This window comes from Corvus brachyrhynchos, unplaced genomic scaffold, assembly GCF_000691975.1.
Source record: "Corvus brachyrhynchos isolate BGI_N302 unplaced genomic scaffold, ASM69197v1 scaffold83, whole genome shotgun sequence".
Lineage (NCBI taxonomy): Eukaryota > Metazoa > Chordata > Aves > Passeriformes > Corvidae > Corvus > Corvus brachyrhynchos.
Genome location: NW_008238464.1, coordinates 9,108,097 through 9,131,503, shown reverse-complemented (window position 1 = coordinate 9,131,503; position 23,407 = coordinate 9,108,097). Strand labels below are relative to the sequence as shown.

The window sequence follows — 23,407 nt, the reverse complement described above, 5'->3', positions numbered from 1 at the left end:
CTACAGCCTTTCCTTAACCCTGAGGAGAGTAAGATTCTTAAAATGAGAGAATTAATAATACTCCTCTTTCACAGACATGCTGTCAAGAGAGATCTGTTGTGACTCAGAAGTATAGGCTGGCAGGCTGCCCTCTGAGCTCAGGAAGGCATGGCACCATGCCCAGACTCTTTTTCTCTGGGCTTCAGCTTTTTCACATGGCTGTGCAAAAACCAGTCCATACTTTCTCCTAACCTTGTTTCTACTGCTGAAGACCCATCTGTACTACCCAGAGGTTTTTGCTCTGTTCACTTCAACTTACAATTCACTTCTGCTCGTCGTTGTCAGCTTTATTCCTGTAGCCGTTGCATTTTAACTTTCTTACACAGACTGACTTAATTCAGCTCAGCTGTAGGATGGCTCTTCCAACCTCATAGTACTTTTTGATGAGCCTCAGGTAGGGTGATAGCTAATCCTCTGGCAATTGCTGTAATGATGATCTGACTTGCTTTACCATGAGTTCAGCCATTCTGGAAAAAGCTAAATTATTGGATGCTTTCTTAATGCATACTATATAAATACCTTGAATCAGATTTTTTTTTAAATGGGTTCAATTTCCTATTGAGTGATTGCATTGTAAGAAGTTATAATAACACTATGAACAGTGACCTTTCAAAAACATGATTTTCCTTTCACTCTAGTAAAAGGAATTAAGCTCTCTTGGGATCCTGTTCCTAATGAAGAAAAAGGAATAGCAGGAAGCAAGGAGGTGACACTAAGGACGGAGAATACCATGCCACTGACATTTTAGAGTGATCCAAAGTGAATACTCAGTCAACCTGACCGACAGTGAGAAGGCAGAAGTTTTAAAAGTAACTGCAGTTTTATTTATTTAATTTTCAAAATAAAACACTGAAAAGATTTTGGAATATTAAAATTTGAAATAGCATTATATCCTCAATCTCTACAGATGGTAACTTTAAAACTATTATGATATATACTGTGTGATAGAGTAACATACTAGCTGTGCTCAGTAATTCAAAGAGGAAAATGCAGAAAGCTGATGACACGTAATAAAAGGTCCAACATAGACTGTTAAGCCTGCATTATCAAGACTTGCCTGCCTGATGCTGCCAGTCCTGAAGTACTTTGTTCCAGCTTTCTGCACCTGTATGCTGTATCTTGCTAGTTCCAGGCAGGACACAAAGGCAGGTGACACTGCAGCTACTTCTCCTGACAACACTGTGTCAGGAATCACATTTTCGTTTGAATTTGTTTGTTCGGCAAGGAAAACCAGAGCCAAAGAGAACACAGGCTGCAATTCCACTTGCAGACTACTACAAACAAACTCTCTCATGCATGTCACCCCGGGAGAGTTCTACTAGGTTTTTGACAGCTGTGCTTGTAAAGGTCCTGGAGTCATCATCAACAATTCCCTAATATCATCAGCTTTGTTTGTAGCAGCACCAGTCAAAAAAGTTGTTAAAATGTTTGGCATAATCAGGAAGAGTGTTGAGAACAGAACACGGAGTGTCTGCTCTGTGTTTTGCTGTGCTGTACAACATTAATGTGCCCAAATCTCAGCAGTTGTGTGCAGGTCCAGTTTCCACACTCCAGGAAGGGTAGTAGAGGAACAGAGAGGAGCTACTTAAATTGATGAAGGGGAAGCAGCTGTCTTTAAGAACTAGAGTCACAGGGAAAAGATGAGTGAAGTTTAACATCACAGGGCTGTTACTGGAGCTGTATGACATTTGAATTTTGGAGGAGATAAACTTAAAACAGGTGAAAAGAATTTATTTTTTATTAAAATTTTTTTGGTGTTTATTTCTATAAGAGCTTGTGAATGCAGATAATGTAACATTATTTAAGAATAAAACCCAAAAAAATCCCAGAAAATCAACACATTAATGGGCAGTAGGGCCACAGATACTAAAAGGAATGGACAGAAGTACACTCTAGTAATCTTAGATCTGGGATGTCCAATGCAGGGGATTATTTAGGGAATAAGATGAAGTAGATGAGAGAAAGGAAAGCAGGAAGCCTAAATAGCTCCTCAGTTGTCAGCGGCAGAGAAAAAATGTTGTGCTAGGTGGTCTGAATTTTTTTATTTTTTTTTCATGTTTGCTCACAGTGGTCACAAGGGTTTTATGATAAATTTGTTTGGATGAAAAAAAATGCTTGAAACTAAATGCTGCTGAGAAAATATGGTAAGACATAGTTATCTTCCTTTTAACTGCCTAGGAAGATGCCAAGCCCACTTCTAGATGGTTCCTGTGGTGCTAACCTTTTGCAGTGGTCAAGGAGACAGGTTTTGTAGATTCAGAACTTCCCAATTGCCACAGAAGACTGACATTCATTACAGACTTTTGGGAGGCTTTCACGGGCATCGTGGCTACTCTGTAAGGGAACCTTAGCCTAAAACCTTTCAGTTTAACTCACACTCTTTACTGATTCACAAAACCAAATAATGAGCAACTGATACTGCTTTTGGCCAAAATAGCCTTTGCCTTTTGTAGTGAAACACTGTCTTTTGATTAAGAAACATACTGTATTCCAGACACTAGACAAACTCACCTTAGATTCACAGGTTGCAGCCCACCTCATAATATAAATCCTTCTGTTCCCAAGCAAGTTCACAGGGAGCAAGTTGGACAAAGAAAGATGTTTTTATGTTAATGTATTGGAAGTTAAGTGAGCGTGCAGTTTGAAGTGATTCAATTGCAGTAGTATAGAAAGGCACCATCAGCCAAAATCACTGTATGCACTTGGAGGCTTTCTAAATGCAAAGAAAAATGCATTGGAAGTCAGAGTGAAAGGCTAAAACCTTGCACATACAGCTAACTAGGTGACAGGCATCAGGCTAGAGTAATTTAATAATTTTGATCATATGTTCATGCCAGACTGTGCTAGACTTCACCCCTCCAAAACTGCTTATAAGATACTAATTTATTGGTTTGGGGCTTTTGACGGTGTTTTTGCTTGTTCATTAGAGAGTCAGTTTTGTTTTGTTTTGTTCCTGCTAAGTACCAGGAGCTGCTACCTCTGTCCTATAGTGAATTGTGATGACAATTCACACTACTGACAATTAGATGCCTACTTTTCAAATGTGAGTATTGGGATCTGAACAAAATTCTGGTTAATGATGAACATCCTTTCCTGGAAGGGAATATAGAACAAACAGTTGTGAATTCCTACAGCAGTGTAGCTGCTTAAGGATAGGTTTTCCCTTGTATTCCTTTTAGCATCACTTGACAGCACGGACTTCAGCAACACAAAATTCTAAACAAGTGTTCTTTGCTCTATGTGATATTGGTTGAATCAGTGTTGTTGGCATCTTACTATTGATTAAAATTATTTTGTAAGTGGAGGACAGTTGTTTGAAACTAAATACACAAATGTTATGTGTGGTAGGAAAAAAAAAAAAGGGGGTTTGCAGCATTTGAATTCATGGCATATTCCTTCATGTGGAAGAAATATCCCCAGAAATGTGACCGAGTATGGGTGGCTGAAGCATATGCCTTTGTAAAAATAAACTGTTACAAAGGTCTCAGACCAGCACTCACCCTCTTGGTTTACAGAGACTTCTGCAACGATCCTAGGATATTTATGCTCAGGTTGCTTCTTTGTTTGGACTGAGTCCATCCAAGAGACTATTGAATCTTTAGGATGAAGATGATAGCTGTGTGTACCCACTGTTTAATATAACTTTGTTCAATAAATTTGAAATCTGTTGTCAACAAAGCATATCTGAATGGGAAATCGATGTCATGGGTTGATGTGAAGTACCCAGAAAACTGAGAGCCATCACAAACTTGGGATCATCTTTCTTAATCCATGTTTGGGAGCTCCTGTACATCATAAAACACAGAGTACCGTCAAGAGCCAACCTTACCTCCCCTTCACTGACTTAAAAAGAAGCAGGCTGTTGAGACTGCTGATGTTTTCTTTGTATCACTACGTCAATTTCCTTATTTCTGCCTTCTTTCTATATTCTTCTTCCCCACACAGCCTAAGTTTTGTTATGACATTACTGTTGCATGCAATATCTGCATATTTTCCCCATGTGATCATTTGAGTCTATTGAGGTCTGGGGTTTACTTCCAAGTTTTTATGAAAGACAATAAATATATTTTGAAAAAAATAAGTAAGAATTTTACTCGTGGGACATAGAACTGCAATTCTATCCCTCACAATTTTATTTTGCTCTCTCCTTTGGGGTGTTTCAAGATATTAACAATCTACCTGGGTTCCATATATAGTAAAAGACTAAGATCTATAGTGTCCACTGAACAGTGAGATTATCTACCTGCTTTAAACCAGAGCTAGTTTTGGTGATGACACTATTCACTGAGTGCACTGCTACCTCATTGCAGAAAGACTAATGGTGCATATGGGTCTTCTTGTGTATTTTGGTGGAGGTTTGTGTAATACTATTGTTTTCTAACTTTCACATGTCTTTTATTCACCAGTAAGTTATTACTAGGTTGCTGTAGACAAAATCCTCATTCCTGATTTGAAAAGGACAGTTTTAAAATTGTGCTTCTTTCCATACCTGTGTTGTTTTGTGCTTAACTTGCTTAAAAGAGAAGGAAGTGCAAGATAAAAGGCTTGAATTATGTAAGAACAAACCTGAAAGCATGCTGAGAGATGCAAAGAAAGAGCAGAAAACTAAACCAGATTGTCACTTAAGAAAAGGCTACTTTAGAACTTTGAAGTCTCCATGGCAAACCATAGGGTGTAGTTAGTACATTGCAGTGGTCTGTGACTGCTGTTCTCATAGGAAGCTGGGAAAAGGAGAGATGTGTAAAACTAGCAGCTGCTGTTTTTAGTAGGGACTAAATAAGTATAACTGAGGGGGAAATAAGGCTCATTTCAGTATTAGCATGAGCATTTTTCATCAAAGTCTTCTTAGAGTTATGTTCAGATATCATCACAATGCACGTGTCTCTGCTGGGAGATGGAAGAGATCCTACAGTGTCCTGTGTGGAAGCCTGAGACAAGATCAATGTTAATGAGGTTGTGGGAAAAAGGAGCTGACTGAGACTGCTGTAATGCAGCTTGCAGAGGCATTTTGCTTCTGACTTTATCCCTTCATGCTAAATGAACTTTACCACAAAACCAGCGTTCCAAGGTTGGTGTCAAGCTGGTGGCCAAAGGAAGTGCTGGAAGCTGGACAGCCCCTAACTCCAGGTCTTGTTCTCCCCTGCCCTGGTTTGCACACCGGCTGCACACAGATGGCAGCAATCCCACTGGTGCTCCCATCAGTGAAAGCAGATGGCAATGGGCAGCTCTGCCTGCTCCCAGCCTGATGGACCTGCTGTCCACTTCACTGAAGCTCTCTGCCGTAATTCCTCTTTTTGCCTTTCACCTGTATAAAGTCTGTTTGCTCGTTTATCATGGATGTGTATTTTATCTTGCAGAACAGGAAAATGACTGCATGCACTCCTGCAGTTCATGCAATTTGGGACATGGCTTTGCCAGCTGCACCAGCCAGTGCTCACTGGCAAAATGCCAGTGACAGGCACGTAGCCAGTTGTTTGCTGAATTCAGTCAAGGTGGTCTTGACCAGTTTTGTAACTTTGTTTCAAAGTCTTAATAAAATAGGCTCAGTTTGACAGCCTTGTATGAGAGGCAGCAACCCCTGGAGTTATGTTGACCAAGTGTATAGGTGAAGATCTGGGAAAGCAGCAGTGGAAGCTGGAAAGGATGCTTGCACAGTCCTATTTACTGGTATTTCCATATTCACAGTGTCTTTTTAAAAATAAACATCTTACCCTGTTTTATTGTGTCTCAATATTGGAGTTATGTTGTGCTTGGACTATATATACCTTTTAAAATATTCTGTAGCTATGCTACGTTTGTGTGATTGGAGTGATCCAAATTGCATAGAGTATACAAGATGTGCACAAAAATAATGAAAAAAGCCCACAATATAAACAGAGTAACTTAAGTTCAAGTCCAGAATATTAAGGTGAAATATTGGCATAAAACTTAAGTGCAAGAGCCTGAGCAGGCATGAGTAAAAGCTTCAATCCTGTGATTATGCCCACCTGATCCACAAGGTCTTTTAGCTTCTCAGTCAGTGGATGCCAAAACCTGGACCCAACTACTCTATGCACCAAAATGAATCATGGCTCTTGAACCTGTTTGGATATCTGAAGCTGGCTAGATGCAAGACTAGTCTTAGAGAAACATTTAGTAGTCCTGGATTTGATATTCTCATGTGGGTCTATTTCAAAATGAATCAGTATTGCATTGGGTATATAATTCATGCTAGGTGCTTCATGCATTATATTTTTGAGGTTTTTTATTGTATGCTTTAGAAATTGGGTTTCCTAGGCAACTGCAGCCACCTTGTGGATTCTTTAAAAGAAAATTACGGTTTTTATTATAAAAAAGTAGTTAGGACAATTTTGATAGTTACAAACTATTCTGTTGTTGGTTAACAACTTTCAGTCAACAGTTTTTACTTGTTAGAAATTAGTTATTCTTAGTAAATATAAGTAGTTAATTATTGTTAGTAAATGTAAGTAGTAGTACTACTTCTACTACTAGGATGGTTGAATATATGATTTCCACTATAAAGTTACAATTTTTCATCAAAAGATTATTGAAACTGGTGAAGTTTAGCTGTGAAGGAGGAGAAAAATATTTCAGTCATGTTGTAAGTCTTTCTTGTAATTGTGATTCTTCATTAGCTTCCTCACTTCTTAACAATAGATTTCTGGGACAGAGCACACTGAAGATGGGGTGAGTTGACCTTGTTTGCTTGCTGGACATCTACCCAGCTGCTCTCTCCCTTGCCTTTTTCAAGAGGAAATGAAGAAAATAAGACAAATCTAGTGGGTCCAGATAAGGACAGGGATATCAGTTACCATCATGGGTCAAAACAGATCAGTAGCCTACCCCACTGATAGCATCTTGCCATGTAAATCCAGTAAAGAAGGCAGATGAGGCAAAGCAGGATATAGTCTTTCCAGCATTAGCCTGCTTGCCAGGCCTGCTCTGTTGCAACATTTAATTCTGTGCTAAGAACAGCCCCAGCATGTGTGAAACTACTTGGCCTGGCTAATGGAGCATCATCCAGTGGCTCAGGCTGTGCAGCCAGAACAGGTTTCTCATGGTGAGAGACTCCCAGAGCTGTCAGACCTCTGGACCCCTGCAGTCAAGATAATTAGAAGCTTCAGGATGTCTGGCACTGGTACAGGTTTAAGTAGTAGGGATGTCCAAAGTGTCTCCAAATGCTACTCCAACTTTGGACATGTTGGTACTCAAGACTTCCAGCCACCTACTGGGAAGTCAGGCAAGATTTCATTTCAGTTCTTTGAAAGCTGAATCCAAAGTGGTTCATTAAATCAGGTTAGATTCAGCTGATGGCTCTTTCTAGTCTGACTCTTGTTTTGCCAGAGTTTCTGAGTGACTCCATTTCTGATCATAAAAGTGAGTGTTCCTAAAGCTACTCTGAAGTGGCTGCCAAAAGGGAGTAGTGGAGGCAAAAATAGTTTGACGAAGTAATTTGAAATTACAATAAAGCGTGTTCCAAGAGGTGTTGGACAAGGTGATACATGTGTCATGTATGTTATTCCCTTGTGTCATTGCTTCTCTCAAGGTTGCACAACAGTAATGGCCTGTTATCATATGGCACTGTAGTAATGGAGAACTGAGTCTTGGTAAGGCCAGAAAGACACAAAGCAATTAATCACCAACTCAAATAGACTGCTACAGTAGGGATACACCAGGGTAAGGTGTTCAGGCTTTAAAAAAAAAAAAAAAAAATTGCAGTGTATTGTAAATGGAAAAAAACCCCCAACCCTGACATTTTTTTCTTCATTCATTCCTCTTATGATTATCCTGCAATATTGCGTTGTAAACCATGTATATTTTTATCTTTCTCTTCATTTTACTTCTGTATCTCCTGCTCTAATTAATTTAGATGTTTATTAATTTTAAAAACACTTGTGATCCAGAGGCCTTTCTGTAACTGCAAAACTACATTTTTTTAAATCAAAAGAACACTTTTCCTACCTTTCACTCATGAGCTCATCAGCCATAACTGCTACATATTGTATACAACTCCCCTAGAGGACTATTTTACAGATTTTTGGATGTCCAAGTTCTTAATCTCAGCTGGCATGTTAAAAAGTTCCTAATTATATTATTATAATTATATATTAAAAATAAAAATAACCTTTAATAGATTTTTTTTTATGCATTATTGTACTTTATAAAGCCTTTTATTGGTTTTGCTTCCTGAATTCTCTTTGACTGAACAAAAGAATTTCTTTTTCCTTCTATTGGCATTAATTCAGCTAATTCATGAAATATAAATCAGGCTTACACATGTTCCTCGAGTCTTGGTTACAAGGAAGAGCTCAAGATGCAATATGATGGCTTGGAGGGCATATTTGTAAGTTGTTTTCACAATAGAAAGAGAGCTTATGTATCAAACTGACAATATATAAAGGACAATATTCCACGGAAATGCCCTTTTCTTAAGACTTCTTGAATTTCAGTAAGAACTTTAATTAAAAAAAAAAAAAAATTGGTGATTTTTGATACATTTGTGCGCTATACCCAATGATTGTTAAAAAAGGTTGAATAGTTAGCCATACAATCATGCCTATAACCGTATCCTGCTGAGTCAACCAGATATCTTTTACATTAAATTAACTAAATTTGAACTATGTCATAAAAGCATTATTATAAGTTGAAAAATTTTGTGGGGGATTCTTCCTAATCAGTACTTTCTTCTGATAGATCAGTGGTGTGAGATGTGAGGGGCTTAACAAATATACAAACTTTCATTAATACTGAGAGAGTTTTCTGGTACAATTTGACCTTCAAGAAAGATTTTTATAAACACAGTGCCAAGAAGCCAGCAGTGTTAGGAAGAACATTTGAAGAATAGTGTGAGATTGTAATTGTAAACAATATTGCAATCTGCTTCACGAACAATCTATCATTTGTCTGTATGTTTTTGTTCCCAGTGTTTAATGCTGTGGGAGTGTTTTGTGTTGCTTTGTTCATTGTACTTTAATACTATGCCAAGTTTTCTGTCTTAGTACTAGTGAAGTGTTTCTAATGACTTATCATGGTTTTAATTATGGTGTTATTATCTTTTGTTCAGGAGGTTTTGGAGTTTTGGGCCCAGCACTGGATACTTGGGGCTTTATTTTTCTCTCCAGAGCACTATGGTCAGGACCATAAACATATTGTCAGTTAAGTGGAAGAACTCAAAACAGTCTGCTGAGGCAGGACATGTGCTAGCACAATGTGTTTGAAATAACGTTTTTTTTTTAAGGGGTGGAGGCAGGAGGAGTATATCCCTCCCATCTTTGCATTGCATGACTTTAAAGGGAGGCTCATCAAGTGCTCTGAGGAGGAATCTCTAGATGCTACTCAGTGGAGAGATCATTTAAGGTTCAGAAAATGCTTTGAAAATCACTGGAGACAGGTAAGTATCAGGTGAAGAATGAGTGCCTGCAGTGTTTTTGCTTTCTCTTAGACTTAGGCCCCAGCTGGAGCTAAATGGGCTAAATAGCTCAGTACAGTGACAGTGTTTTGAGGAAATCCGTGTTTCCCCAAAAGAAGTAAGGACAATTATGAGAAGGTGGGGGGATAATGATTCTTCTCATTTGTTAAAGCATACTTTGTCTTGTGTGGGTTGTTCAGAATACAAATTTTTGATGAAATGATCCACTGAAGTTGTTCTTCAATAGAATTTTTTCAGAAATGTTATTAAAATAATCCCTGCAACTCCACCTCAGAGCACTTAACTCTGTGCTTCTGCTGCATGTGTAACTCATATGTAAAAGGCTTGTGTAAGTATTTCAGTTGTGGAAGATGACAAAGGTACAGTGAAATGACTTGTCTGAAGTCATGCAAGGGGTTTGTAGCACTGTGAAGGAATTAGGGAATTTAGGGTGTATCTAGGCTAGTTGGAACTCTGCTATGCTTGTACTGCATGTTGCTGGTAGCATGTAATTCAGATGCTGGCTAAAGCAAGCTTCTGGGAATGAGTCCTGATGAATAAAACAAAGGTGGCCAATTTAGTCTCAGGCAAAACAGGAACTGCAATCAATAGAATTAGACCTTTAGATGATGTTTCCTGAAAGAATAAGCAGTGTGGAAAATAACATTCCCAATCCTGGACTTAATTTAAAGAGGAGCTTTCAAACAAACAGGATCTCTTTTAGAAGCATCCAAGTGGCAATTTCTAAGATACTGTCCAGAAGAACTGATCTTAGAGGATGCATTCAAATGTATAGGAATGCAAAAATGTTCAAACTTGCTTTTTGTGCTGGACTTGAGACAAGTCTTCTGCTCAAAATTTTAGGTGTATAATCCTTCCTCCAGAGGTACATGCTTTTTGGGTGTAAGGCAAATATCAGCGTGGGAGCAAAGTAGTTTTCTATAAAACTGTCAGTGGAGAGGAAAATGTGTGTAATATACAAAAACTGCTTTAATTCCTGCCCACTGAAATGTGGCTGAAGATGAGACATGAATCAGTTTGGACCTCAGGTGTACTTGTGTCACTTCAGATTCTTACTTTTGCTGTAGAATTGATCAATGGAAAACAGCATGACAATAATAAGGGTCTCGGTCAGACTGTGGAGTCAAATGTTGATCCTTATTTATCATTGTTAAATAACAGAATGGAAGCAGTGAAGCACAAATTCCCAGCATATAACTTTTATTTTGACAGTTGAAAAGAAAGATGCATGTGCCATTAGAAATTTATGCTGCAGTCCCTAGAAATTTGACTTTTTTTTGTGAAAAACAGAAAAGGGAAAAAAATAAAAGATGACTCTGGCTTGGAATCCCAGGTGTTGTGACCATACAATCAAAATTATGATATCTGTAATTGCAAAACTGGGACTGATACAGCAGTGAGGTGACCTTAAGTCATCTTTTTGTCTCAGTACTCTCTACCTTTGTCTCACCTGGGTGCTCCTACATACCTTTGAATATAGCTGTCTTCACAAACACTTTGACTGTGGGAAAAGATTGGGTAGAAAGGAACAAAGGTTGAATATGGCTGTCATAGGTTAGCAAGCATAGTCCCGGAAGGGACGTCCTTGCTAAGGGGTGCTTACAGTTTCACGCAGGCAGAGAGACTCCTCTTCCTAAGTGGACTGAACAATATTTGGAAGTGGGCGGCTGTCTCGTTGTGATAATGTTTTCATAGCATGAGCAAGAAGAGACTTCTCTTTCTAAATGGACTGAACAAGGTTATTATGGAAGTAGTAAACAGACGGAACATCTGAAGAGTTGTCTTTTCACATTGTCAGTGGGAGAAGGGAGGAAAGTGGGAGGAGGAGGAGAGTTCTGAAGGTGGTATAATTTTTTTTCTTCTTTTAGGTCTATTAATAAACTTCTTTATATTCTTTCAAGTTTGGTGCCTGCTTTGCATTTCTCCTAATTCTTATCTCACAGCAGATAAACAGTAATGAGTATTTTGGACCAAACCACTACAATGGCATGGCTTGTCAAGCTGTTGATGTTGTGCTTAAGTGAATATGCTAGTGTTGTAACATTCCCACAGTCCTGCTCTTTTAATTTTTTTTAGTTTAACGACCTGGCCTCAATAAGTTGTCATTCCCATATAGGCAATGGACTTGAGTTTATTCCTGCGGACAAGGATTATTGTACACTCAGGTTTTATCCCACTGCATGGTAAAGATGTGGCAGAGGTACTTGCCCAGACCTAAGTGCCATGACATGCTTCTATATTCTGCAGTTCTGACGTAGTCTATTTGTTTTGATAATTTAATCATTCCTTAATACTGGAATCTTGTCGATTGCCTATGATTAAGAAAGGAAGGCGCAATGGCAGAAGTGGAAGAGAAGCACAGACAGTAAGACCCTTGTTCATTCGTTGGGTTCTTTCTCCAGAGCTGTCGTGAGAAAGTTTTTCTTGGGAGTTTTGGATGATTGAACAATAGAAACAAATGTCAGGGGAGGGAGGGAGGAGGGCGAGGAGTGCGTTACACTGTGTACTGTTAAATCACAGTGGAAACTCTCAGGAAGGAGGATTTTTAAGTTGTTCCCTCCAAATCTCTTTTTAGTTTCCCTGTGAAAGTGCTGTGCTGTTTCCTTACTAATCAGGCTAGGTTATATCCCAGGTCATCAACTTTACATAAGCTTTTCTTTGTCACAAACATTCATGTGTCCCAAGTTCTTCTGGCTAACTAAATGTTTAATCAACTGTGCTTCATCAATTTAATGATATTTAGGTTTTGCTATTACAGTTTTGCAACCATTTTACCAAAATGTCCTGGACTAAACTTAAGACCCAGACCATGTGTCAGCATCCAAAAAGTAGTCAGTCTTTTTACCCCATTTTCCTACTATGCAAGGTCAATTTCTGTTTCTCTGTTAAGACAAAACTAGTTTATACTATTTGGATGGAAAGTAAGCATTTTTTCATGTAATTAATTTGTTTCCAATATTCTCCTCTGTTTGCTCAGAGGTCAAAAGAGGGCTATGAAGAGCTGTGCCTTTAAAGTGGCTTTTATTAGAGCTAATTAGGATATGTTATTGTCTTGTGCAGAGGCTTTTGAGTTCAAGTCAGCTGTAATCCAGACACTGCATGAATTCAATTCTGCATCAATTCTGTCAGGTTTGCTGTCTCAGAGTAACTATGGGCACATTAAAAATTACAGTAAATACTCTTTCCTGTTGCATGTAGTTTTCTTTTAAACACCTATTCAAGACATTATAAAATGCAGGTTAAACTGTCCATGTGTATTTTCCCACCCTTTTTCCTTTCATTTTCCTTATGTGTGTGACAAGTGAATACCACTTCCATGATTTTTATTCCATAGGTACACTAGGATTCTTTCAGTCTTTGTTAGAACCCAGAAGGGAGTGTTTCACTCCCAAACGAAGTGCTTGGGCTCATAGTTTCAAAAGAGCAAAAACTGATTTAGAGATGCTTCCCATAAGCTTGCCTGCCACCATTTTCCATGGCAATTCATTAGCTGCTAGGAAAATGTAAATGGGCCCTTTGGAGCTATCGTTTTGACAGCCTTATGTTGGGATTTTGTCTTAAAAGTGGTACACGATGCAAAGTTATCTTACATGGATGTGGTTTGGCATATTTTAAGGCTTTGTGTTTGCTTTCTGTCTTAATAATGCTTCTAGAAAAATACCAGAGAAAAAGGCCATTTGTCACATCTTTGGCAAACACTTCCCTCCATTTTCTTTGTCTTAGATAGCAAGCTGAAATGCTTGTTTTTGTTATTTTGGCTTGTTATGTTCACTCACTGTTATTTAATAAAGTCATATCTAGATGAGTACTTTTGTATGTAACTGGATTTTTAAGCTCATAAAAGAATATTTTTGGTAGTTGTAAAACTGTGAACCAATAATACAGTACATGTATGTTTTACGGCTGTGTAAACAGAAGAAGTCTTACTTTGAAGTAAGACTGTTTCTGCAAGAGTGTTTTTAATGAAGGAAAGAAGTGAGGTTTTGGGTTCCTTTTTTCACTAAATCAAGACTTTCTTACCTGTTCTATTGCTTTATCTTTCTGTGATGGCACTTCTCAAAGGAAACGTGACTATGTGTGTATTTCAGTCACTTTAAAGAGTCAGTTCATCTCCTGGTCTCTTTTTTATTTCTCTGATAGATTTCTAATGCAGGTATAATTGTGTTAGCAGTGTTCTTTGTGCTACAGCTCAGTTTGCAATTCACAGCAGAGTCAAAGCCAAAATGTATTTCTCTTCTTCTTCTGGTACAATTGAACAACAACAAAAAAAAGTATCTCGTTAATGAAAAGTGTTAGAACTGTATGTCACAGTGTGACTGCAGAATGCTGTGAAACTGTCACTGGGGCAGTCCATGGGTCATGCCAGATATCTTTGTTTTGTTTTATTTTTTAATTCTCTTTCTATTTTGAGTACTATTGACATACATGTACAGCATGTATGTCTCTACCCATGGAATAATTGATGAACGTAGCAAATGTTTTTTAAAGAACTTTTTTAATTAATGAAACTGAGCTGTATTTTAAATTTGTTTCCAGTTTTCACAAGGGAAATGCACTGCAGCAGAAAAAGTTGCTTCACACTGCTGCTCATTGCTGATTCCTGGCCAAAAGAAGTCACTAAGTATTGCATGGATGAATGGCTCTGAAATATGTATGCTTTTTTTTTTTTTTTTTTTTTTTTTAACAAGATTCAGGCACTGGACTCTTTCAAGCTAAGCCAGGAAACTAGTTCCCAACGGGAATATTTGTATTCTGTTTAAATCTACTCACCCAGAACATAGTAAGCGGGTCACTTCTAAGCCAGTATTTCTTTCAGAGTGCTGTAAAGTTCATAGTAGGCTCATACTAATGCTTCAACATTGTCTGAAAAAGAAACAAACAAACCCAAAATAATAAAAAATCCACAAACACATACAAGTGCATAATATATTTTTAAATGCATGAGCAGTTGTTAGATAAGGGAGAAGTATTGAAGCGTGCCATTCTCAAACAGCTCCATTTTAATTGGAGTCATACCTTGTTGCTGAAGTTGTATTTAAGAAGAAATCGCTCACCTTGGTTGCTTACCTGATGTGTTTCCTTCCTGCCAAGTACTTCTGCAATACCTGAATCATAAGCTGTTATTTCAGTATGACCTTCTGTACTAGTTTGAAAACAAACCAGTGGGAGGCGCTAAGTCAGAATAACAATTTAATGGAAATTAAAGAAAAGGGGAAAAAAAAGGTAAAAGAAAACACTGTCAAACTGACAGAGTCAACACCTTCCCTTTCATATTTGATCTTATCAGGAGAAAATTTTGTTAATTTGGAGGGTATCCCAAAGTGAGAGAAAAACAGAGCACTGATTTTTATTTTTGTTCCTCACCTTTTCTACTCTTTTACTCTTGCCCTTCACTGTTGCTGTTCGCTGTCCGCAGGAAGATTTAGTAGGGTTAAATGATATTCCTGGACTTTGAAGTACTCTGAGGGTTTTTCTTCTTCATTTCCAGGATAACCTTTCAGACCCTTAGGAGTGGCAGTCAGTCATGAGGAGTGCAGGTGATGGTGCTGCACCAGGCAAGGGAAGGGAGGTGGGCACCAGGCCGCCCAGTGGGCGCAGGGTGTACCAGGGATGCTGGCATCACTTTAGGAGTGAGGCCTGGAACAGTGTGAGTGGGGCAAGTTTGGCTTCTGGGGATGGGTGGAGAGCAGTGATGCTGCAGCAGGTGCCAAGGCAGCTGCTAATGCTGCGGGAAGCTAAAGCCCCTGGCATCCATACGTAGTCAGATATAAAGCACTTGAATGAGAGTCATAAAAAATATGAGCCCTGAGAGGCCTGAATTTACTTCTACATGCATCTGGGTATTTGTTCCGTGGAATTCAGAATTGGTTAGGCATGGGTATAATTCCAGTTCTTCCCTCCATTGATTTGTACCATTGTCATGGTTTTTGCTTGGTCCAGCTGAACAAAAAGCCAAGTCTTGACATTTACACCCTACCTTTTTCTTTGTATAAATCTAGAGTAAGTGAAATTAGAAGCCTACAGGGAAGTGAATTGAAGGATACAGTTACATTATACCATGGTCCCCTGAGGATTGAGATAATTGGGGAACTTTTCCCCAAGAACTGAGGATTTTAGTGTTTCTTTCTGTGTTGCTGTAAGGAGTGTTCCCTGGGGGCCCTTGAAGGCAGTCATCTGTATATGTGACCTGCCTCCTGGAATTTTGCTTAAGGATACTATGTAGCACGTGTCATAGAAAATTTCCAGTGCACCTCCAGTTAACAGCACCTTGCAGAGGACACTTGGCAGAAGAAAGAACAGGCTTTGTGTTTCCTGCAGTCCAGTTACTTGGTGTGTCAGGGTAGCATTGGTGGTGATGATAGTGAAAAGAAACAACTCATAGTCTTTCCTTTTGGGGTTGTTGCAGTACAGGCTATAGTGTCTTTTGCACCAGGGAACTGGGGATATGTAAGAGTGGCAGTGTAAGAGTGATATGATTACTGGGTACCAAGTGATCATATTATTACTGGGCACTGATGTGAAGTAGAAAGCAGTCTCAAGAGCACTCTAAAAGTAAATATAAAGCAGGTCATTCTAGGAATATTTTAATATGGTAATACCACTGGGTTTTCTCCTGCTGGTGCTGTTTTGGAGAGGGGGATCAAAGAGACTGTTTCTCAGCATCCTAGATGTTTTGAACAGAATTTACCTGCTGTGAAGCCAAATATTCAATATATACCATAATGATCCTTTAATTTGAGTGTGATGACTGTGTAATGCTGACAGTAGCTTAAGTAGGTAACCCAAAGGAACCTCTGTAAAGATTTAATCATGATTAACTCATTTGTCATTAACTGTGGTATAGAATTAATGTGGATTGAGAATTACATTGCAATTTACCAAAATGCAAGAAGGAAAATAGCTAGTAAGCCATCTGACAAGGAATATCTATCAGTGCATGAGAATTAAAATCAGCACAGCAAATGACGTGACTTGTTATAGCTGCTGACCTAACGTTCCTTCAAGCGTCTCCAAAGCATGATAATTCCAGTGCAAACAAAAGTGTGTGTGGTTCTGCATAATGCATAATTTTAAATCACCCCTCCCACATTTTAAAAATACTTGAATAGTTAACTCGCTGGCGGCAGAGTTTTGAACGCTGTTTGCCATGGCAGCTGTTTGGCAACTGGCTCTGTAGCAGGGGTGAAACAGCCAGCTTCTGGCAGGCTGGCAGCAGGTCCTGGCAAAGAAAATGAGCTAAAAAGGGGCAATGACCATGTCAACTCAGATGATCCCATGTGCTACACCCTCATAGCTGTGCAGTAGTAACACTTGGTGTCTGCCGAGTGAAGAAGTGGAAAATGCAGGTTAAATTTTTAGAAACAAGCAGAGGCCCAAAGTTGATTTGATTTTGGACATGTAGCAGTTGGAAGCAGCTGTTCTGCTGTGTTTTATGCTTGTTATGTTCAGTTTAGTTTCACTGTTTTGCTCTTTGGGCTTGGTTATATCTAGCACACTTCTATGTCTGCACACAGACACCCAGCACGTCAGGGTAAAAGACTGCTCTCTCATCCACACTTGCAGTCTTCCATACACTGTGGCTTTGATCACTTCTTGAGGCCCCATTTGAAATAGCTATGATTACCAATGTTTGATAATAATCAGGTTTTGTGATGCTGAAGTATATTTTTCTCATTCTTCTGCCACTTTGTATTTGCTCTTTGTGACTATCCTTTCACTGAAAGTAGAAGGATTATTTTATAAACTTGAACATACTTTCAGAGGCCCATGTATGTGGGGACATCATTACCAGGCAAAAATAAAACCTTAATGGGTGTGCAAACAGACTGCAAGCTTAAGCATCTGATGGGATACAGTGTGAAAAAAAGGCCTCAGGCAGCTTGCAGAAGGGATATGTGCGTGCTCCCAAATTTCAGTTAAACCCTGTCTCCAATTTTGCAGTGATTTTCATTTGAATGTGTGATTTCACTTGAGTCTGAAAGTGATACAAATCTGAAAATAGGCATGCCATCTTCTAGTTTGAACAGACTTGAATGTTTTGTGTAAGAAAATGCTGAAGGGTTTCACACACCAATTATCCTATTCAGGAAATGAGGAAGAGTAGGGACATTTTTTTTTTAGGGAAAGCCAGCAGGCAGGAAATATTTTCTAAGAGCACAAAGTGACTACCGAAGTTTTTAATTTCCTTGATAGACATGAAAGCAAAAAAGCTGGGCCTGGGATACTTCAGCAAAAGTGATCACTAGATTTTAAAAAGGAGAGAAACCCAAGCCACGTTAATGTGAAGATATGTCCATTTTGCAGCCATCCCACAGAAAAGGCTCTTTTTCCTGAGAAAAGATCTTTTGACTGTCTTGCTTGTACCCTAAATGGGAGGAGGGGTGATAGTGGTAGGCTGTATTGAACTGTAATGAAAAGGAAGAACTTGATTGTCAGACAGTTTTTTCTAAATTCTATTTGTATATTGGTCTTGGCATAATTTCCTCTTGTTCCATTGCATGAAGAACAAAAATATTATTCGGGCAAATAGAATATCCTTTTCAGTCTGTCTTAATCCTCCACCTTTTTCACAATGGAAATTTTTCACTGATGGAAAGCAGTGCCACAGAAAGGGACCTGGGGGTCCTGGTCAATGGCAAGTTGAACCTGAGTCAGCAGTGCCCTGGCAGCCAGGAGGGCCAACCCTGTCCTGGGGGGCATCAGGCACAGCATCACCAGCCGGGCAAGGGAGGGGATTGTCCTGCTCTGCTCTGCACTGGGGCGGCCTCACCTCGAGTGCTGGGGGCAGCTTTGGGTGCCACAATATAAGAAAGATATTGAACTGTTAGAGAGCATCCAAAGGAGGGAATAAAGATGGTGAAGGATCTGGAGGGGAAGCCGTGTGAGGAGAGGCTGAGGGCACTTGGTCTGTTCAGCCTAGAGAAGAGGAGACTGAGGACAGACCTCATTGCAGTTGCAACTTTCTTGTGAGGGGGAAAGAATGGGCAGACACTGATTTCTTATCTGAGGTGATCAGTGACAGGACCCGAGGGAATGGCCTGGAGTCTTGTCAGGGGAGATTTAGGTCGGATATTAGAAAAAGGTTCTTCCCCCAGAGGGTGGTTGGGCACTGGAACAGGCTCCCCAAGGGAGTGGTCACTGCACCAAGCCTGACAGATTTCATGAAACATTTGGACAATGCTCTCGGGCACATGGTGTGGTTCTTGGGGATGTGGCTGTGCAGAACCAGGAGTTGGACTTGATGATCCTTGAGGATCCCTTCCAAGTCAGCATATTCTGTGATTCAGTGATACTGGTAGGGATACAAGATGCTTAATATAATTTAACTTGTATTAGATTTAATTAGAATAATCCATTGAAACTTTAATTTTCCACAAAATTCTTCTAAAGAAAGGGTACCTTTCAGAAGCAAGCCTTCCACAGAAGGGATAAATTTTTTTAGGAATAAGATAATTTGTTCAGTTTCTGTAGGAAGCTTCAAGCCCAAAACTAAGTTTCTTGGCTCAACACTTGTCTTCTTATTCTCCCAGGCCACTTGCTCATTGTCATCTCTAGTGGGAGTCAAGCAGTCTTGGGAGCCAGGACTTCCAGCACAGGGAATTCTTGAAACAGTGACCTGCAAGATGCCTCTGTGGGAGGGCTTTCCTGGAACTGCAGTCCCTAGAGACCTCAGGATTCATGATGTGGAGGCAGTCCAGATGGCAGGACTGCCTGGAGACACTGCCGGCTTTGTTCCCTTTCAGGTCACCAGCCAAGCTGGCAGGAAACCTGTCAGGCTTTTGATAGGACCTGCCTCTCTTGCAGCCAAGTCATATATTGATCGTTGCCCTGTTGTCTGTTCTGGTGTTTTGTTATGTTTTGACCAGGAAATCTATTTTGGGACCTGAAATCCTTTCCAAAAAAAAAAAAAAAAAAGAGGTTCATTTACATATGGAAGTTTCCACAAAAATTTCTGGGTTTTGTCAATTGGCATTGTACTCCAAACTCTACCAAACTCCTTTTTATCCTGTTCCTAGAATGGATAGCTGAATGACCATCAATTACAGTTCTCGATAAGGAAAGGCCAGTTTCAAAAAACTCTCTTTTGATCTGTCTGGAAATTAGGCAGAAAGTAAAATCTGGGTCTGATGCTATCGGTACAGATGTGTCTGTCTGACATCAAAATACTGACCTTTACTGGTAAGGCTTCTTTCTTACGCTGCCTTAAGTTTTCACACAAAAGCTAGCCCTCAATTTTCCTAATTTAACTTTCATATTTACTTTTTTCCCCCCTCTTCTCTGTAGTTATAGTGTTACACACAGACACACTTTTTTTTCCTAAGACATGACACTACTTCTGCTTGAAGTTAGAGGTCAGACCTCTAGTTGTATAAACAGTCTCCAAGACATGAATTTCAGGAAAGCCATAGATTTGGGTTTTGGGGTTTTTTTGTATTTTTGAGTGCTAATGAAGTTTTAAAGGTGATGTAGTTTGTCTAGCAACTCTGGGATTTGCCCAAATATGAGAGTGCCAGGGACTGATAGTTTCCTTTTGTGAAATTGTCTTAAATTGTCTTTATAGAGGTGGCTTCTAGCCCAAAAACAAACCATATCTGATTGTTAGTGGTGCTGTGATGGCTAGCCAAAAGAGATGTTGGAAATAGATTTTGTTGATTGCCAGGAGGAAAAAATACCCAACTGACATTTAACTAAAACTTGTGCTGGTGCTGCAAAAAAGGTGATTGGCAACACGTTTTAAACAAACTCCAGAAAGATGACATCGGTGATCAATATTTGACAACGAAAACTCTTGCTTCAGTGAGCAAGTCTTTGCTGTGCCAGAGAGATTAACATTAAGACATTATAATTATAACTTGTTTTGGCAGCTATATTTAAATCCATTCTTACTTCCTTCTTAATCTTTACCTAATGTATACTTTGTAATGAGGAATCAGGGTTCTGTGTACTTTTTTTTGTTACTGTATTTATAGAGAATGTCTATTTATACAGACATTGTTTGTCTTGATTTTTATATTCCCTTGAAATAATTTCTTGCTGTCCTTTAGACCACATGCAAGTCTTACCAGGATCAAGAATCACTTTCTTGCCAACATGGCCAGCAACAATTTACATTTTCAGTTTCATAAATTAGTTTATAAACTTCTTTCAAATTGGGCAGATGAACCTTACTGTTTTACTTTGTTATATGTATTTTTAGGGTTTTTTCAGTGGTTTGCTTGTGTGCATCCTGAAATGTCTGCAGTACTTCTTTAACTGTAACTGAGCATATTCCTCTTGGATTTATTTTTTTAATTGTAATTTTCTGAGCAGCATAGTGGGATGAAAGATCTTGTGCTGTAGCTTTGCCTGTCAGACTCAAAGAAAAGCGCCTTGGAAAACAGACCAAATGCTGTAAATTCTACACTATTTCTATTCATATCTTTATTGCCCTTGTGCTCAGGAGAACATCCTTGTATGAACCCACCTGCCAACACCTTCAGTCTGCTAAGACAGTTTTGGGTGTTCTTGGGAATGCTGAAGTAACCTTCAGAGCACCCTGCAATGTGCCCAAAAATACGTAAACCTAGTGCAGCAGCTCTTACTGATTCGGCAAGTCTCAGGCTTTGAAGAGAAGCACACTCCTAGTCCCTCCCTGTTCCATCTTCCTTCCTGTGGTGCATGTATTTCAGATTTTAGGAGCATCAGTCTGCCTCTGTCCTAGGAATGAATTTCCTCTACCAGACTTTGCTAGTGCTATTTCATTTGCCAGACTTGCCTGGTGCACAGGATCCTAGAACTGAAGAAAGAACATTACTTAGGGCAGGTGCCAGAAGGCAAAATACATTAAGTACGTCACAAATACCATCACTGATCACCACAGGGTCTCAGGGCACACATTTTCGTTTTCTTGGAAAAATGAAGACTTTGGTCTTCCTTTTGAGATTATACGACCTTTAGGAACACATTTTCTATCATTTAGCATGATCATTTCTATCTCCTTCACTGAGACAATATTACTGGTCAGCAAAGGTGATGGTAAAAGACTTGAGGAATAAAGTACTAAATGCCACTGCAAGATGACATCTAGACAGTAACCAAGCCAGGTCCTCATCACCTGTTTTGTATCCTGGGCGTAAAACACATTTTTAGGTGTCAGTTGCAGAGACTTACATGGTCTGGTAGGGTGATTTCAGGATGTGTTTCAGGTGGCTGTCACCTGTACTAAGAGTACCAAGTGGAAGAGCATGACTGCTCTGGATACACAGAGTCTGTGCCGTGAAGTGTCAAGGTTGTGCCCTGTACAGATCTGGAGACCAAAGTGTTCATCTAACCCTGTAGATCTCTTGTGTTCTCAGACCAAGATGAGTAGGTTCTCCATCTCAGGAACCTTTTTATCTGCCTACTTAGATACTGGTTTCCCAATGCAAGCTGTGTCTTTCCTGATAACCTTTAATCGTTCTATACCGTGTGAGATCTCAGCATCCTGATCTTAACATAACTTTTAATTTTACACATCCCTAGTGACAGTATCTGTGCTTGCTAAGCTTTCATAATCTATTAGGCGTGGAACTGTCTTCAATAAGCCATTTGAGAAACCTTGCACTGGATCTAGCACCCACTACTCAGTGGAAACATTTTTGTGACACTTTACTTGACACCGATTCAGGCTTTTAGTAATTATGTTTTAAAACTAAATGTCTATTTAAAAATTCAATAGGCTACAAGGTTATGTTGTAGGAGGTGCTGTTTGTTTTACCAAAAAGTTACATGTTTTCACTTTAAGACCAATTATCTAATAGAATTTGTACACTGCACAACTGGTGCCCTGGTGATATCTCTGCCCCTTTGATTACACAGCCTGACCTTGCTCCCCTCACACACCCAGACGTCTCATTATATCTGTGGGAATTTCACACCAGAGACTGAACACAATAAGGCCATTCTTGGATATGCATTCCATTGTAATTCTTTGGCTTCAAAAAGATTTTGGTTTAAAAAACAATCAAATAAATAAGAATCTGATTTTTTAAGAGCAAGTAGTGAGGATTAATTTAATCTGTAAAGAAACTACTCAAGGTTTTATATGTAATACAGGCTCTACCTAATCCCCTCAGCAGTTCTTATTAGCATTCTTGCCTTATGTTTGCTGCTATGACTTACTGGACTTAATATTATCCTGATGCCAGTCTACTGTACATAACAATTCCAGGCATGCTGTCCAAGCTAATACACTCTAAATTAAATAATTGCCCATGTATTTTCAGTATATGAGATTTTATTTTCTTTAAAATTTTGCTGTTATTATTGCATATTCTAATAATGTTGTCTTACACAGAACAAACTAAAAGTAACTCCTTCACTTTTGCAAAAATGGCATCATAAAAAGTCTGAGTTTAATGATTTGAGGTAGAGAATCTTTTCCCAACACATGGATCCACTATAGACAGGATTACTCAAAAACCTTTTCTTTCCTGAAGGTCTCTTTCTAGTCTTTGCAGCCTCATCTCTTTCTCTTTAATGGCCTGATCCCACAGTTCTGATGAAGTGTATTGAAAACAAGTTTACACTCATATGCTGTTTTCTCCTTTATTCTCAGAATTTTACATGTCTTTCTTTCCTTCTTAGATCTGTCCTTATGCTCTCTGGGCACCATTCATGATTCTTATCAAGGGTTGTTAATAATCTCATATGTTGAAAATTCTTTCTCTGACATTGTTGCCCTGTACTTTAGGTTGTGAACATTTCATTTGTTCATGTGGTAATGACTTCTTTCCCATCAGATAAAACATTCTTCCTCAACACTGTAAACAACAATAATTCATGAACGCAAATTAATTTATGCGGGTTTAAAGATATTGGCAATGTCAGACACTAATTGAAAAGAAATGAAATGCAAATGTACTGTTTTTTATGGTGGTTTGTGTTTTTTCTCCCTGTCTTTGTGAATTGAAGGGAGCT

The 23,407-nt window shown here is 39.0% G+C and overlaps 1 protein-coding gene across 2 annotated transcripts in view; it reads left to right on the top strand.

Moving 5' to 3' along the window:
• The window catches only part of MYO16 (myosin XVI), a 371,250-nt gene that overhangs the window by 41,597 nt on the left and 306,246 nt on the right, over nucleotides 1-23,407 (top strand). Inside the window, exon 1 of one of the 2 annotated variants that reach the window (XM_008635875.2) lies at nucleotides 9,348-9,430. The exons of the other annotated variant lie outside the window; for it this stretch is intronic. The gene's annotated coding sequence lies outside the window, so the exon portion shown is untranslated. Of the gene's footprint in view, nucleotides 1-9,347; nucleotides 9,431-23,407 lie in introns of those variants that run through there. 2 annotated transcript variants of the gene reach the window in all.